General features: G+C 47.7%; 1 pseudogene; it reads right to left on the bottom strand.

Annotated features, from left to right (window-relative positions):
- Positions 1-15,863, bottom strand: part of LOC149470503 (uncharacterized) — a 322,485-nt pseudogene that overhangs the window by 75,144 nt on the left and 231,478 nt on the right.

Below are 15,863 nucleotides of genomic sequence, written 5' to 3'. Positions count from 1 at the left end.
ATCCAATCACTGTCCAAATCTTGTAGACTTCACCTTCACAACATCTCCAAGATACGGCCGTTCTAAGCAATTTATTCAATCCCTTGTTATATCTCGTCTTGACTATTGTAACTCCCTCCTCATTGGCCGACCTCATTGCAGGCTATCCCCTCTTCAGTCTATCATGAATGCTGCTGCCAGACTCATCCACCTTACTAACCGTTCTGTATCAGCCACCCCTCTCTGCCAATCCCTCCAATGGCCTCCACCCCTCTCTGCCAATCCCTCCAATGGCCTCCACCCCCCTCTGCCAATCCCTCCACTGGCTTCCTATTGCCCAACGGATAAAATTCAAAACATTAATAACATATAAAGCCATTTATAACTCTGCCTCAAATTACATCACCAATCTTGTCTCCAAAATATCACCCAAACTGTCCTCTCCGCTCCTCGCATGACCTCCTGCTCTCTAGCTCCCTTGTCTCTTCCCATGCTTGTCTCCAGAGCTTCCCCCATCCTCTGGAACTCTCTACCCCAATTTATAAGACTATTACAGCGCTGAGAGAACTATTGGCGCTTTCTAAATACTGTATAATAATAATAATATTGCCTGCTCTGCTCACTTTTAGGCGAACTGTGAAAACCTCTCCGTTTAGGGAAGCCTATCCTGCCCTCAGCTAATAATGGAATATTCTACTCTTCCTACCAGTCCATCCCCTACAGTTACTACCTTTTGTACCACTAGCCCCTCCCTCCTGGATTGTAAGCTCTGAGAATACAGGGCCCTCCTATCCCTCTTGTATTGAACTGTATTGTCTCCCGTTATATTGTAAAGCGCTGAGCAAACTGTTGGCACTATAAATCCTGTATAATAATAATATTAATGAGAGATGAAATGTGGAAGGGAGGCATTGATAATGGGAGAGGAGATGGAACATGTAATGGGAGGAGTGGACAAGGTGGGCTTAGCTGGAGACCTCAAGCCTGGCTGATCATGTATCAATAGTCAGAAGAACCTGGAATGGACTCTCCCACTGAGGCTTCAGAGACTTGGTAAGATGACAATAGACCCCATCCTAGTCTCTGGTACGTAATCAATGCAGAAATTTGTGAATCCTCCGGTGATAGATTAGACCGGCATTAACTGTAAAAGTTTTGTCATATTGAGAGCATTAAAATGGCTTCTCTCCACTGTGACTCCTCTGGTGTCTGATAAGACTTGACTTCTGAGTAAAAGCTTTATCACATTCAGAACACTGATATGGCTTCTCTCCAGTGTGAATCCTCTGGTGTGTGAGAAGATTTGACTTCAGAGAAAAAGCTTTATCACATTGAGAACACTGATATGACTTCTCTCCAGTGTGAATCATCTGGTGTGTGATAAGATTTGACTTCACAGTAAAAGCTTTATGACATTCAGAACACTGATATGACTTCTCTCCAGTGTGAATCATCTGGTGTCTGATAAGATCTGACTTCCGTGTAAAAGCTTTATCACATTCAGAACACTGATATGACTTCTCTCCAGTGTGACTCCTCTGGTGTCGGATAAGATCTGACTTCTGTGTAAAAGCTTTATCACATTCAGAACACTGATATGACTTCTCTCCAGTGTGAATACTCTGGTGTCTGATAAGTTCTGACTTCCGTGTAAAAGCTTTATCACATTCAGAACACTGATATGGCTTCTCTCCAGTGTGAATCTTCTGGTGTGTGATAAGATCTGACTTCTGAGTAAAAGCTTTATCACATTCAGAACAATGATATGACTTCTCTCCAGTGTGAACAATCTGGTGTGTGATAAGACTTGATTTCACAGTAAAAACTTTATCACAATCAGAACACTGATATGGCTTCTCTCCAGCGTGACGACTCTGGTGTCTGATAAGATTTGATTTCACAGTAAAAGCTTTATCACATTCAGAACACTGATATGGCTTCTCTCCAGTGTGACTCCTCTGATGTGTGATAAGATGTGACTTCCGTGTAAAAGCTTTATCACATTCAGAACACTGATATGACTTCTCTTCAGTGTGAACAATCTGGTGTGTGATAAGATTTAACTTCACTGTAAAAGCATTATAACATTCAGAACAATGATATGACTTCCCTCCATTGTGAACCTTCTGGTGTGTGATATATTTTCTCTCCATTGTAAAATCTCCAAACAAGTAGTATGAAATGACTCCTCTTATGTATACTTGGGTTGGACTTTATTGTAAAGCCATTGTCACTTCCAGAACACAGAAATTACTTTTCTCCTGCTGGATCAATGTGGAAGAGGGTCCAAACCATGACTTTTATAACACAGATATGACTTGTATCCCGTGTGAATCCTTCAGTGAACTGCAGTAAAGACTTTCAGTCAATTAAGACACTCACATGTCTTGTTTTCCCTGTGACTCATGAAGACCAACATGACCGAAAACTAGATTCATCAATCTGCCTGTAGAGAAAGAAAACAAATAGAATTCTATATAAAGGGCTACATAAAGTTGCTTTCTATTTTTAATGTTCATTACTAAATATATCTTATGAATAGAAAGAATATGTACAGCATTATCTACAGTATTTTTTTAATCAAATAGATTTTATTAATAAAGTTTATAAGTGCGCACAGTATTCCCGACATTCAGCCCAGACAATGGAGTCATACATTCTCACGTATAGGCAGTTGTGGCACTGTTACAGATCATACAGAACAATAACTTGCTTTGTCTATGGTGTCACTTTTACCTTTTATAAACAAATGAACAGAGAAAAGAAGAAACAGCCTAGAACAATTCAGCTGTACACGGCAAGTAACTCCCCCCAGTACATACATAGATAGCTGACACCAATCAATGAGGCCTGTGTCTCCAGGATCATACCCCAAGTATCAGTCTCCAATGTAGTCACCATTCAGTAGGATACAACTGGCCGTTCTCCTTCTATGGGGCTAAAACAGCTAAGATTTTAAAAGCCTATGAAGAACTAACTAGGAGAGAGCAAGGAGTTTCCAGCCAGTTCTGCCAGACATACATCTCCTGGGGACATTACAATGTTGGTAAGTTCGTTTTTCACATGTTAATGTGGAGTTCACCTGCTCAATCCACTGTTGTCTGCTGGGAGTTTGAGATGATAGCCAAGATCGGGATATTTTTTGTGGTCAAGCAGCCTCACTATTGCTATATGACTTGTAATAGGAGGAGGTGTAAATAATTCCTCCTCTATTGACACCAAGAGGCACACCCGAGGAATATTGAATACCAATGTATGCTAGTCATATCGTTCCACTTTTTGAATAATTTTTGACATCTCCAGAACATGTGTATCAAATCCCCGACATTACCGATACAACTGGGGTCATAAGGGGAAGTCCCTCCTGTCCTAGCTGAACAATTGAGCTGGAGTCCTGAAAGCTCTATGCAAAAGAAATGACTGAGTTTCTGTGAAGAGGAGAGAGAGATGAGAGGTATGGAGGTCACAATCACCTCCCACCACTCGCTCTTATTTTCTCTGTCTCCCATTTCCTTCTACAAGTTGAGTAAGAGTCAAAAGACTGGAATAAATAGATGAGAGATCATGCCTTTCCCACTGGTGTCATCTGAAGCCCATTAACAAGTGTGAGAGTGATGTGAAATCTGTATCTGATGGAAGTAGCAATCGATGGATGGGATCTAATGTGTCTACTAAGTCCCACCTGGTAAGATGTTGAAGTTGGGCAGATATAATATAAAGTCTAACATTTGGTATTGCTAGGCCTCCTTGGTCTTCACCATACTGTAGAGTAGTGAGTTTGATTCTAGCTGACGGCTTCTTCTAAATGAGTTCCCCAAACTGGGAGTCTATACTGGAGAACCACTTACGAGGTGTCCACATGGGAGAATTGTGGAGTATATAGAGGAATTGTGGGGTCCATATCTTCTCTTGTTCATAGATTTTATTGGAAAGAGATAATAGTTTTACAAGGAGCTCATAACAATGTGATTGCAGGACTCACCAACAGTAAGTCAGAAGGGGTACAACCCTTAGAGGTAACGTACAGGTTGTAATTTGTACAGTACAAATAATATCTTCATACATTAAAGTGGAGTTCCAGTGAAAATAAAAAAAAATAAAAGTCAGCAGCTGCAAAAACAGTAGCTGATGACTTTTAAAAAATGGACACTTACCTGTCCCTCGATCTCGTGGTGTCCTCCCCGCAGCCCGTTTCACTGGCCGCCCTGTGTTCCCGGCGCCGGTATCTTCAGTGTGGGCACCCAGCTGTGACAGCTTGCGGCTTCATGAGCGAGTATCTCTGTGCTTTGTGAATGGTCCTGTCCCAGAATACTACAGGGAGGGAGGGGGGAGGACAACTGATCACCTAGGTCAGGGGTAGGATAACTGCGGCTCTCCAGCTGTTGCAGGACTACAAGTTCCATCATGCCTCTGCAAGTCATAGGAGTCATGCTTGTAACTTCTGGTATTTGCAATGCCTCATGGGAAATGTAGTTCCACAACAGCTGGAGAGCCGCAGTTTGCCCACCCCTGACCTAGGTGATTGCAGCAGAAGTGGGAACGAGTACTTGTCAACTTCAGGTACTCCACCACCCCAAAAGGTGCCAGTTCTTATTGGAGAGTGGGGTCCTTAAAGCAGGACTTCCCCTTTTGGGTGGAGCTCTGCTTTAACTTCAGCAAGAGATAACAGTGCTATAGTATCAAGGGGGGAGTGAATGTAGAGACTGAAACATGTTATATACTCTATAATATCATTTCTGGTACTCTCACAGTGGGAGTATAGATTTAGTACTTCAACCTGTATGCAGATACCAGGGGCAGACGAGTGGGTGACCTGTCCGCCTCACTGAAAATTCAAACTGATAGTGTAGGTTCCCCCAATTGGGAAAACCCCATAAGGGATAAAGAGCTAATGAGAGGAAAGGTGAAAAGGAAGAGAGCAATGGAGAGATAAGAGCAAGAGTAGTGAAGAAAGGGGTACAGATAAGGGGGGAGGAGAGGAGGTCCCCAGGGGGGAGGGTGTGTGCCTGTATAGAGTAGCAACTGAGTAGTGGGTTACCTAATGGACTCAGGACTACAAAGAGAGTAAGGTTTCATCGGAGTTTGAGGGTAGGAAATGGTCAACCCATGGTTGCCATAGTTGTTCATTTTTATGCACTCTGTCTAATAGGACGGCTTCTACTTTGACATGTATCGTGGCTCGAGTGACACTATTCTTAGTTTCAGTGGTATTGAGGTGGGTGGATTTCCAGGCCTTCGCTATGGTTTGCTAAGCCGTGGTGGTGACCTACAGGAGTAGTTTGAATTGCCAGTGTGTCACTTCTTGGGCCTTATGCAAGTAAAGGAATGGACACTGGTCAACTGACCCCAGTCCAGTGTTGAGGAATGGCCTCAGCTGCCATTCTAGCCACGCCCTCTGATGCATTTCACCCCGCCCACTAGGGCTTGGTCACACTGCATCCATCCCTTTACTTGTATTGGCTGACACTGGAATCGCTCTGACTCATGCTCCCCTCTTCTCACTTGCCGGTGGGGTGATCCCTTTCCTTCCATCCATAGCTTGGAGACACACCATAAGGTATACTTCTTGGGGCTTGTTATTAACCATTAGCCGCCCGGCCAATGGCCGTTTGGCGGCCGCAAAAACGCTGCAGCATTCCGGGTGCACGCTAATCACATGCACATGTCATGTGATTAGCTGTGGCCAAATCACAGCTAAGCACAAAAAAAAAACCCTGAATGAATCGATGTCATTCAGGTAAATGCTTGCTTGTAGGAAAGTAATTCTTTGCTATAAGCAAATTGTGTAAAAAAAAAAAAAAAATACTGATCACTTCCCCAAAGTAGTACAATGTTACTATGGTGGCGCTCTGCCGCACCTTAGGGTGGGGTGTCCTGGTGGGGGGGGGCATCATTCGGAGCTGGACGTTGGTGAGTGAGATTCCCTCCCACCCTCCCTACACCAGCATATTGTTAGGGCCTTTTCCCTGGGGGTCTTGGTGCGGACAGTGGGGCTGTCATGGATGGATTGGTGGCCCAGCTGTGTGAGGCGGTAGAATGGCTAGAATAGATAGAATGGCTGCAGAGCCGGGTCTCTGCCTTCCTGCAGGACCCGGGCTTGTCACAGGACCCGAGTTTATCACCGGAGGGAGCGCCCGCGCGGCTGAGGAGACAGGATGTCACCGGCTCCTCCACTGACAAGGTGCCTGTCAGGGAGGGAGCCCAACGAGGGAGACGCAGCGCTGCGGCTGCCGGGCTGTCCCTGCTGCAGCCGGCGGGCCCCCTGGGAAGCATGGAGCGGCGGCTCCGAAGAGACACAGGCAGAAGGGGAGTGCTGCAGGGAGCGTGTCTGGACAGAGCCCCGAGACGTCGATGGGCGTGGCTGGTGCTGGGAGGCAGAGTCAGCAGCGGCACAGCACTCAAGGACCCGTATAGACCCGTATGGGACTGGGAGGCCATGCAGCCATCGAGGGGAGGACGAGAGATCAGAGGGCGAGCTGTCGGAACCCAATGCGGGGGCGACAGCTGGCCGCTCAGCATTGCTGGACAAGGGTCGCGCAGCTGATGGGACGTCTCCTGGGCAGCCTGGTTAGTTACCTGTTTCCTTTTCTTCTGCGCTACGGGACCTGTTGGGGGGCGGGGCCTCGGCGGTGCGGGATGTAGGCGTTCCCGAGTCGGGTCTCGGGGGGGGGCTCTGCAATTTGATTTCCGGTCTGTGGGACTTGTTGCGGCGACTTGAGCGGGGCGGTAGTGGGGGCCCTGGGCCTGCTTCGGCGTGGCTCCCGCCGGCTGGTGGGGAAGGGTTCCGGGTGCAAGTGCAGGAAGGGGGGGGCGTGCAGAGCTCGGGGGTTTCTCCTCCCTCCGGTTCTGGGCCAGGGGTGGTTGCGGCGGAAACCGGGGCTCTGGGTTCCACGGCTTTGGATGGGGATGCGGGGGTGTCCGGAGCGGTCGGCTTGGCGGACTCGGCCAAGTGCGAGGTGTACGTGTGCTTCGAGGGCCCTTTAGGTGCGCACTTACCGTTGGAGGTTCGGGAGAGGATTTGGAGAGGGGAGTATGTGGAGATCTTCACGCTCTTGCCGTTGGAGCGTTTTCCTTTAGAGGGGTTGCGTGTTGACGAGGGCAGGCGGGAGGAAGCGGAGAAGCGGCATTTTCAAGTTATCCCGCGTACTTTTGCGAATTGGATGCAGGCGTTTGCGATCATGGCCAGTGTTATTGGGGAGAAGGCTCCTGAGCATTGCTCGGCGCTCTTTTGTTACCTTGACGCCATTAGCGAGGTTCACAGGGTTTACGGTGGGACTGCATGGCTCCGGTACGATGAGCAGTTTTGGCAGCGGCGGGCGGTTTGCCCTTCGTTGCATTGGGACCATAAGGACATTGGCCTTTGGATGCACCTCATGACTCCAGCGAGGCCTCCTGGTCCGTTTTTTCAGGGGGGGGCGGTGGTTCATTCTCCCCCGGACAATCGGCCTCAAAGCGTAGGGGCTTCTGTTGGCAGTTCCAGGAAGGCGCTTGTCGTTTCGGAGGGTCCTGCCGTTTTAAGCATGAGTGTTCCGGTTGCGGCGGCTCCCATCCGTTGTCGCGCTGTTTCAAGCGGGGTAGAGACCCTTCCGGAGAGCATGCGGGTAAGAGGGACGACACCGGTGAGGGTGGAAAGGATGCAGCCTTTCCTAAATAGATATCCTGATCGGGCAGCCGCTGTGCTGGTGTTGGCAGGGTTTTCGGAGGGTTTCCGCATCCCGTGCACTTTGACTTTGGTTCCCCCCCTTAGCTTGGAACTTACGGTCGGCCTTGCAGCATGCAGAGGTTGTTTTGGCAAAGTTGCAAAAAGAAGTGGGGTTGGGACGTATGGGCGGCCCGTTTTCTTGCGCCCCGTTTTCGGATCTGGTAGTTTCCCCCTTGGGGGTGGTGCCCAAGAAGGTGCCGAATTTGTTTCGGTTAATTCATCACCTGTCTTTCCCGAAAGGGGGGGGGGGGGGTCGGTGAATGACGCTATCGATCCACAGTCATGTTTGGTGTCTTACACGTCGTTTGACGTGGCGGTTTTCTGGGTTCGTCATTATGGGCGCGGTTCGCTTATGGCGAAATCGGATGTTGAGTCCACGTTTCGATTGTTGCCAATTGTTTTTTTTTAAATAAAGCTTGGATAATGTGCTAGGTGTTTGCACCGCCTGTGTGATTTTTTTTCTTTTTTACCAGAGCATGAGAGTTTTGTGGTTAGTCTCCATGGCTGATATATTTTGGGAGGAGGATTTCCAAATGTAGATTTAAATCCCATTCCCACTTGGATGTATATGGTATGAAGTGTAAGGTGGTGGAGCTGGTAGCTGTGTATATAAGGTGGAAATCAAACCTGTGACATGGGGGTCACATTTACATATGTGTTCAAACCTTGTCATTTCTGGGAGGGAGGGGGTTGGTGTGTAAGTAGGAGGAACAAAAGTGATTGATCTGAAGATATCTAAAACTTTCAGGTCTAGATATTTATGGGCGTCACATAGGGTTTGGAAGGGTATAAAGGAGTCTGGTGCTGTGAAATTGTAAGTTTGAACTAGACTAGCTCTAGGACAAGCATGAAAAGAAGATGGAGGCATCCATGCCGGATAAAAGCCTGGATTGAGGAGGTATGCCATGAGTGGGTTATGGGGTGACTGTAAGGTGTATCAGAACTCTAGACTGTCCCAGATAGACAGGTAGTGTTTAGTAATTGGGTTTTGGAGTGAGCGATGGTCTCTGGAGTGTAGCCATAGCAAATTGACAACTGATGGAGTGTGCATGCATGGGATCTCTGGCGAACACATGTCCCCCTGAGGCTCCGCACCACAGCGGGAGAAACAGCCTCTTCGCCACCACTCCCAGCTCGCCCCATCCTCGCTACCGCCTCCGCACCATAAGCGGCACCCCGGGAACTGGCCACAATGGTCCGGGGAGCCGCAAAACATCAGCCGCAGGCGCGGCCCATAAAGGAAGCCCTTGGTCCGTGCCTCCTCCAAAACGGCCACCAGCTTCAGTTCCACAAAGTTCCTCCTTCTCAGCTCTGCAGCCTGATCCAGACCATAGCATCATGGAGTCTGACAATGACACTGACCAGGGGACACCTAACGCTACACCTACTGCTGACCCCATTAATCCTGTACCTTATGACTTTCTTAAACAATTTGAGAAAATGCTGCACCAAACCCTAAAGCAGACCTCCGAACATATCACAGACAAACTATCTAAAGAAATACGTGATCTAGTGGTCCGCGCATCTAAGCTAGAACACAGGGTGGACAACCTGGACGCAGCTGTTCACACATACTCAGATGAACTTGAGGCATTGCATGATGAAAACCTAACGCTCTACTCCCGCCTTGAGGATTTCGAAAACAGGGCCCGCTGCTGAAACATTCGCATCCGCGGACTTCCTTAAACCATCACCGACGTCCTCTCCACGACTACTGCCCTACTCTAAGAACTCTCTCCTGCTATCCCGATTGAACGCTTAGAACTAGATAGGGTGCACTGAGCTTTGGCCCCATGCAGACCGAACAGCCCTCCCCACGACATCATAGCTAAATTCCATTATTTCCGCACCAAGGAAAACATCGTTCAAGTGGCTCGAAATGCAGGCACCCTAACCTTCCAGGGACATACCTACCAACTATTCCATGATCTATGCCCCGCCACCATTGCCAGACGCCGGGCTATGAAACCCCACCTGCAAATCCTTCATCAACATGGAATTACGTATTGTTGGAACTTTCCATTTGCTGTTCGATTCTCCCACCAATCCCGCGATTATATTTGTAGATCTACCGAGGAACTACTGGATGCCCTCCGTCACCTCCAACTCTTGCGGACACCCCTGAGGGATCACGCAGAAGGTCTGCTTCCTGCTCGCCCCAGAAAGCCCACCACTCCGCTTCAGCAACGGGTCCACCTAATATCCACAAACGCGGATGTTACATCTCTCCGGCACCTGCCCCGCAGGATTCCATGGACTGAACCCCATTCCAGTCGCCTACATCCTTCTCCAGCCTCGCCTGGCTCATTGTTGACTTTCGGGACTTGATCACATCGGCCTTCCTCTCTACATTCCACATGGACCCCTACCTCCTCTGTGTATTCTGTATGAGGTCCCTCCCTCCTCCTCATGGGGGCCACCTCTACGACCACCTTCCTGCTGTTCAGCCCACCAGGCCCTCTCTCCTTCTAATACCTCTTTACTCAGTTGGTCTCCCGGTCCAACCCACCTCCCCCTGTTGGAGCCCACCCTTGAGCCTGTGCCTTTAATTTTGTAATTGTTGTTGCTAAGGTCATTTTGTCCTTCAACCCATAGTTACCCATACCATGTTAGCCCCTCCTAGCTGACTGGCGGTCTCGAGGCTAATCACATTTGTTTTATCTTTTCCTTGCACCACTTTTTTTCACCTGGTGTCTTCTCCTTTGGTTCGATCGAGTCTCCAGACCTCCTCTTGGCTATCATGGGAGCACTGGACACCAGTTTTTTTCATGATTGATGTCCACTGGTTTGTTTTTATTCTCACCTGTGTGGTTTCTCCCCTGTGCTTGCCACTACGCACTCTACTTCGGCCCATGTGGTACAGTTTTTTTGTACCGCTCAGGCTGTTCCTGGCCCCCCGGACTGTTCGTATTATTTTAGTCCCGGGGGCCAGACAGTTGTTTTCGGTTGCTTTTTGTTCCTTCCATCTACTGTTCCTGGTTCTCCCTTTTTTTTTCCTTCCCCGGTGTGACGTCCCTCCTTTTCCTACCTCCCTTTCTTCTTCCCCCACTTCCCAGGACCGTCCTCTTAATACCCTTTTTACCCTCACCTATTTATTTCTGGTACTTCTACGCCCAAATTTTTCGGTCCCCTCTACCCGCAAGTTTTCACTGCCTCCGCGACCACCAAGCGTAGGGGAGTCCTCATTGCATTTCATCACACAGTCCCTTTTCTGCTCCAAGCCCAATTTGGAGACCCAGAAGGCCGCTACCGCATTCTATTGGGATCACTCCTTGATACTCCAGTCACAATCGTCCCATATTATGCTCCCAATCAGGGTCCTCTTCCATTCCTATCCCACTTGCTGACAATTATTGACCACCACAAACATGGCACCTTGCTAATTTACGGAGACTCCAATCTCACTAGCTATCCCTTTCTAGACAAATCTCCCCAACCGCCCCTCCTCCTGCCACTTCATACTCCTTCCAACAACTTCTCAATCTCCACTCCTTAGTAGACTCTTGGAGAGAACTCCACCCAGTAAAGCATAGATACACCTTCTATTCCCACCCCCACAAATCATTTTCTCACATTGACCATATACTCACGACAGTCGGCTCCTCCTCTAGACTCCTTACCTCTGATATTCTCCCTTTTCCATGGTCCGATCATTGTGCAGTCCTCATGTCTCTTTCATCCTTGGCCCCCCCTAGCTTCATGGCAAGTAACTCCCCCCAGTACATACAGTTGTGTTCAAAATAATAGCAGTGTGTTGGAAAAAGTGAATAAAGCTGAAAATCCTTCTAATAGCTTTTATTTCCATCCACACAAATGCATTGGGAACACGACACATTCTATTCCAAATCACAACATGAAGAAAATACATCAAATTTGTGTTGTTCCTCTAAAAAAATGGAAGAAAAGTGAATATTAGACGGTTCAAAAAAAAAAAAAATCGCAGTGTTTGTATTCTTCTTTACAAACTCAAACATTCACTATATAAACTGAGAAATGTTTGAAGACTTTGCTTTCCTTTGAATGACTTCATGAATATTTGGTTGTAGTCGCACTGTTTCTGAGAACTGCTGTACATCTGTGTTGCATGGAGTCACCCAACTTCTGGCCCCTGTGATCAGGTATTCCAGCCCAGGATGATTGGACCACATTCCACAGTTCTTCTCTATTTCTTTGTTTTGCCTCAGAAACGGCATTTTTGATGTCACCCCACAAGTTTTCTATTGGATTAAGATCCGGGGATTGGGCTGGCCACTCCATAACGTCCATCTTGTTGGTCTGGATCCAAGATGTTGCACGTTTACTGGTGTGTTTGGGGTCGTTGTCTTGTTGGAACACCCATTTCAAGGGCATTTCCTCTTCAGCATAAGACAGCATGACCTCTTCAAGTATTCTGATGGATTCAAACTGATCCATGATCCCTGGTATGCGATAAATAGGCCCAACACCGTAGTATGAGAAACATCCCCATATCATGATGCTTGCACCACCATGCTTCACTGTCTTCACATTGTACTGTGGCTTGAATTCAGTGTTTGGGGGTCGTCTGACAAACTGTCTCCGCCCACAAGACCCAAAAAGAACAATCTTACTTTCATCAGTCCACAAAATGTTGCGCCATTTCTCTTTAGGCCAGTCAATGTGCTCTTTGGCAGATTGTAACCTCTTCAGCACATGTCTTTTTCCCAACAGTGGGACTTTGCGGGGACTTCTTGCAGATAGCTTGGCTTCACATCGGCGTCTTCTAATTGTAACAGTCCTCACAGGGAACGTCACACCTTCTTTCATCTTCCTGGAGCTGATTGTTGGCTGAGTCCGCCCCATTTTGGCTATTCTTCTATCCATTCCAATGGTAGTTTTTTCGCTTTCTTCCACGTCTTTCAGGTTTTGGTTGCCATTTTAAAGCATTTGCAATCTTTTTAGCTGAGCAGCCGATCATTTTCTGCACTTCTTTATATGTTTTCCCCTCTCCAATCAACATTTTAATCAAGGTACGCTGTTCTTCTGAACAATGTCTGAAACGACCCATTTTCCTCAGAATTTCAGAGAGAAATGCACTGTAACCAGCATGTACAACATTTTCTGCCTTCCTTCCTTAAATAAGGGCAATAATTGCCACCTGTTTTTCAAAGAATGAATGACCTCACTAATAGAACTCCGCACTGCTATTATTTTGAACACGCCCCTTTCAATGAGTGATTCAATGACACAGAATCAGCAGCATGCATGCCATGATTTTTGGGTCTGTTGGATTTCTATTACTCTACTACACCTGCTAGGAAATTATTTGCCATGTAGAAATGTAATTTCTACCAAAAACTGTGATTGATCCGGTTAGTGATGTCTGACTGTTATTATTTTGAACACAACTGTACATAGATAGCTGACACCGATCAATGAGGTCTGTGTCTACAGGATCATACCCCAAGTATGGGTCTCCAGTGTAGTCACCATTCAGTAGGATACAACTGGCCGTTCTCCTTCTATGGGGCTAAAAGAGCTAAGATTTTAAAAGCCTATGAAGAACTAACTAAGAGAGAACAAGGAGTTTCCAGGAGTACGGAGGTATGACGGTGATGGGTATGTACAGGAGAGGAGTACGGAGGTATGACGGTGATGGGTACGTACAGGAGAGGAGTACGGAGGTATGACGGTGATGGGTACGTACAGGAGAGGAGTACGGAGGTATGACGGTGATGGGTACGTACAGGAGAGGAGTACGGAGGTATGACGGTGATGGGTACGTACAGGAGAGGAGTACGGAGGTATGACGGTGATGGGTACGTACAGGAGAGGAGTACGGAGGTATGACAGTGATGGGTACGTACAGGAGAGGAGTACGGAGGTATGACAGTGATGGGTACGTACAGGAGAGGAGTACGGAGGTATGACAGTGATTGGTACGTACAGGAGAGGAGTACGGAGGTATGACAGTGATTGGTACGTACAGGAGAGGAGTACGGAGGTATGACAGTGATGGGTACATACAGGAGAGGAGTACGGAGGTATGACAGTGATTGGTACGTACAGGAGAGGAGTACGGAGGTATGACAGTGATTGGTACGTACAGGAGAGGAGTACGGAGGTATGACAGTGATTGGTACGTACAGGAGAGGAGTACGGAGGTATGACAGTGATGGGTACGTACAGGAGAGGAGTACGGAGGTATGACAGTGATGAGTACGTACAGGAAAGGAGTGTGGAGGTATGACAGTGATGGGTACGTACAGGAGGAGTACGGAGGTATGACAGTGATTGGTACGTACAGGAGAGGAGTACGGAGGTATGACAGTGATGGGTATGTACAGGAGAGGAGTACGGAGGTATGACAGTGATGGGTACGTACAGGAGAGGAGTACGGAGGTATGACAGTGATGGGTACGTACAGGAGAGGAGTACGGAGGTATGACAGTGATCGGTATGTACAGGAGAGGAGTGTGGGGGGTATGACAGTGATGGGTATGTACAGGAGAGGAGTATGGAGGTATGACAGTGATGGTTATGTACAGGAGAGGAGTACGGAGGTATGACAGTGATCGGTATGTACAGGAGAGGAGTGTGGAGGTATGACAGTGATGGGTATGTACAGGAGAGGAGTACGGAGGTATGACAGTGATGGGTATGTACAGGAGAGGAGTACGGAGGTATGACAGTGATGGGTATGTACAGGAGAGGAGTACGGAGGTATGACAGTGATGGTTATGTACAGGAGAGGAGTAGGGAGGTATGACCATTCCCAGGGAGGAGTATCTCAGGAAGGGTCTATACTCCACCATAACTCTGGTTCTCGGAGTGTCAGGTCCCAGCGGGTTCTCCTGGTGTCTCTCCTGTTATTCTGTCTCGGACACATCAGAGGAACATGGTGGGAGATCGGCCTGAATGTCCTTCCTAGGAGGGAATACCGGAGCCATTCTGAGGCCCATTTAATGGCCGGCAATGAGGAGGAAACCAACACTGAGAAGTAGATGCTGAGATATATACAGCACGGGGCAGCACAGTGGCTGAGTGGTTAGCACTTCCACCTGGCAGTACTCGGGTTGTTGGTTCAAATCCCAACAATGGCACCACCTGCCTGGAGTTTGCATGTTCTCCCTGTGCCTGCGTGGGTTTCCTCCTACACTACAAAGACATGCTGGGAGGTGAATGGTCTCCTAAGTTGTCCCTAGTATGTGTATGTATGAATGTGAGTTAGGGCCCTTAGATTGTACGCTCCTCGGGGACGGGGACTGATGGGAATGTACAATATAGATGTAAACTGACGGCGCTATATAAGTACCTGGAATAAATAATAATAATACACCCAGATCATCGATGACGAGGAGGAAGGTTCGGTCACAGATGATTGGTCCGTCTATAGCAGGGACAGGAGCCGGGACCAGGAATAGGAGATCCACCTGACTTACCCGTGTGCTCTGACATGGAGAAGATCCCATGCTGGACCTATGGTGGCCTTGTGTTCAGGATGGAGACCGACAATCACAGGACCCTCTGGAAGCTGATCTAAAATGGCTGAAAGTGTTCCTGGGACAGGAAGTGATACAGGACAGGAAGTGACACCAGACAGGAAGTGACACAAACAGGAAGTGACACAAACAGGAAGTGACTCTGCACAGATTTATACAGAGGCTGCAGCATGGAGAGCAGACACTAGATGGTGCTGGTCCAAAAAAGCTGAATAGTATAAAACAACAGAGAAAAAAAACTGAAAAAGAAAAGACGTTGGCGGCTCGTAAACTTCTATTATCACAGTTATCACATTACAGTGGATTAGATCTCCCTTCATTTTGTTGTAGACCGTTTTTCCCTCCTCCGGCGGCCATTTTCCCTTTGTCTGATATCAATGTTCGCACAGTTATCACATCACATTGCAGTGGATTAGATCTCCCTCCTCCATTTTGTTGTAGCCCGCCTGTCCCTCTTCCGGAGGCCATTTTCCCTTAGTCTGATATGAATGCTGGCACATTTTGTACCCTGATATTAGACATTAGCCGGGTGATTGTATACACACAGCGGGCAGATCTCAATCAATGTCACCCACTAGTCTATACTGTCACGGGGTTGGCCAGCCAATCATGTGGCTCCTATTCTGTCCTTCCAATGACCATTCCTAGTACATAGGACTCATCTTCCATACTACATTCATGATACAACAAGATGGAAACTCCCAATATACAGAGAAAATCTC

This window comes from Staurois parvus, unplaced genomic scaffold (genome assembly GCF_062004578.1).
Source record: "Staurois parvus isolate SC_StPar_1 unplaced genomic scaffold, SC_StPar_1.0 ptg000041l, whole genome shotgun sequence".
Classification (NCBI taxonomy): Eukaryota; Metazoa; Chordata; class Amphibia; order Anura; family Ranidae; genus Staurois; species Staurois parvus.
Note: the sequence above shows the minus strand (reverse complement) of the source record. Positions and strands in the feature narration are given on the sequence as shown.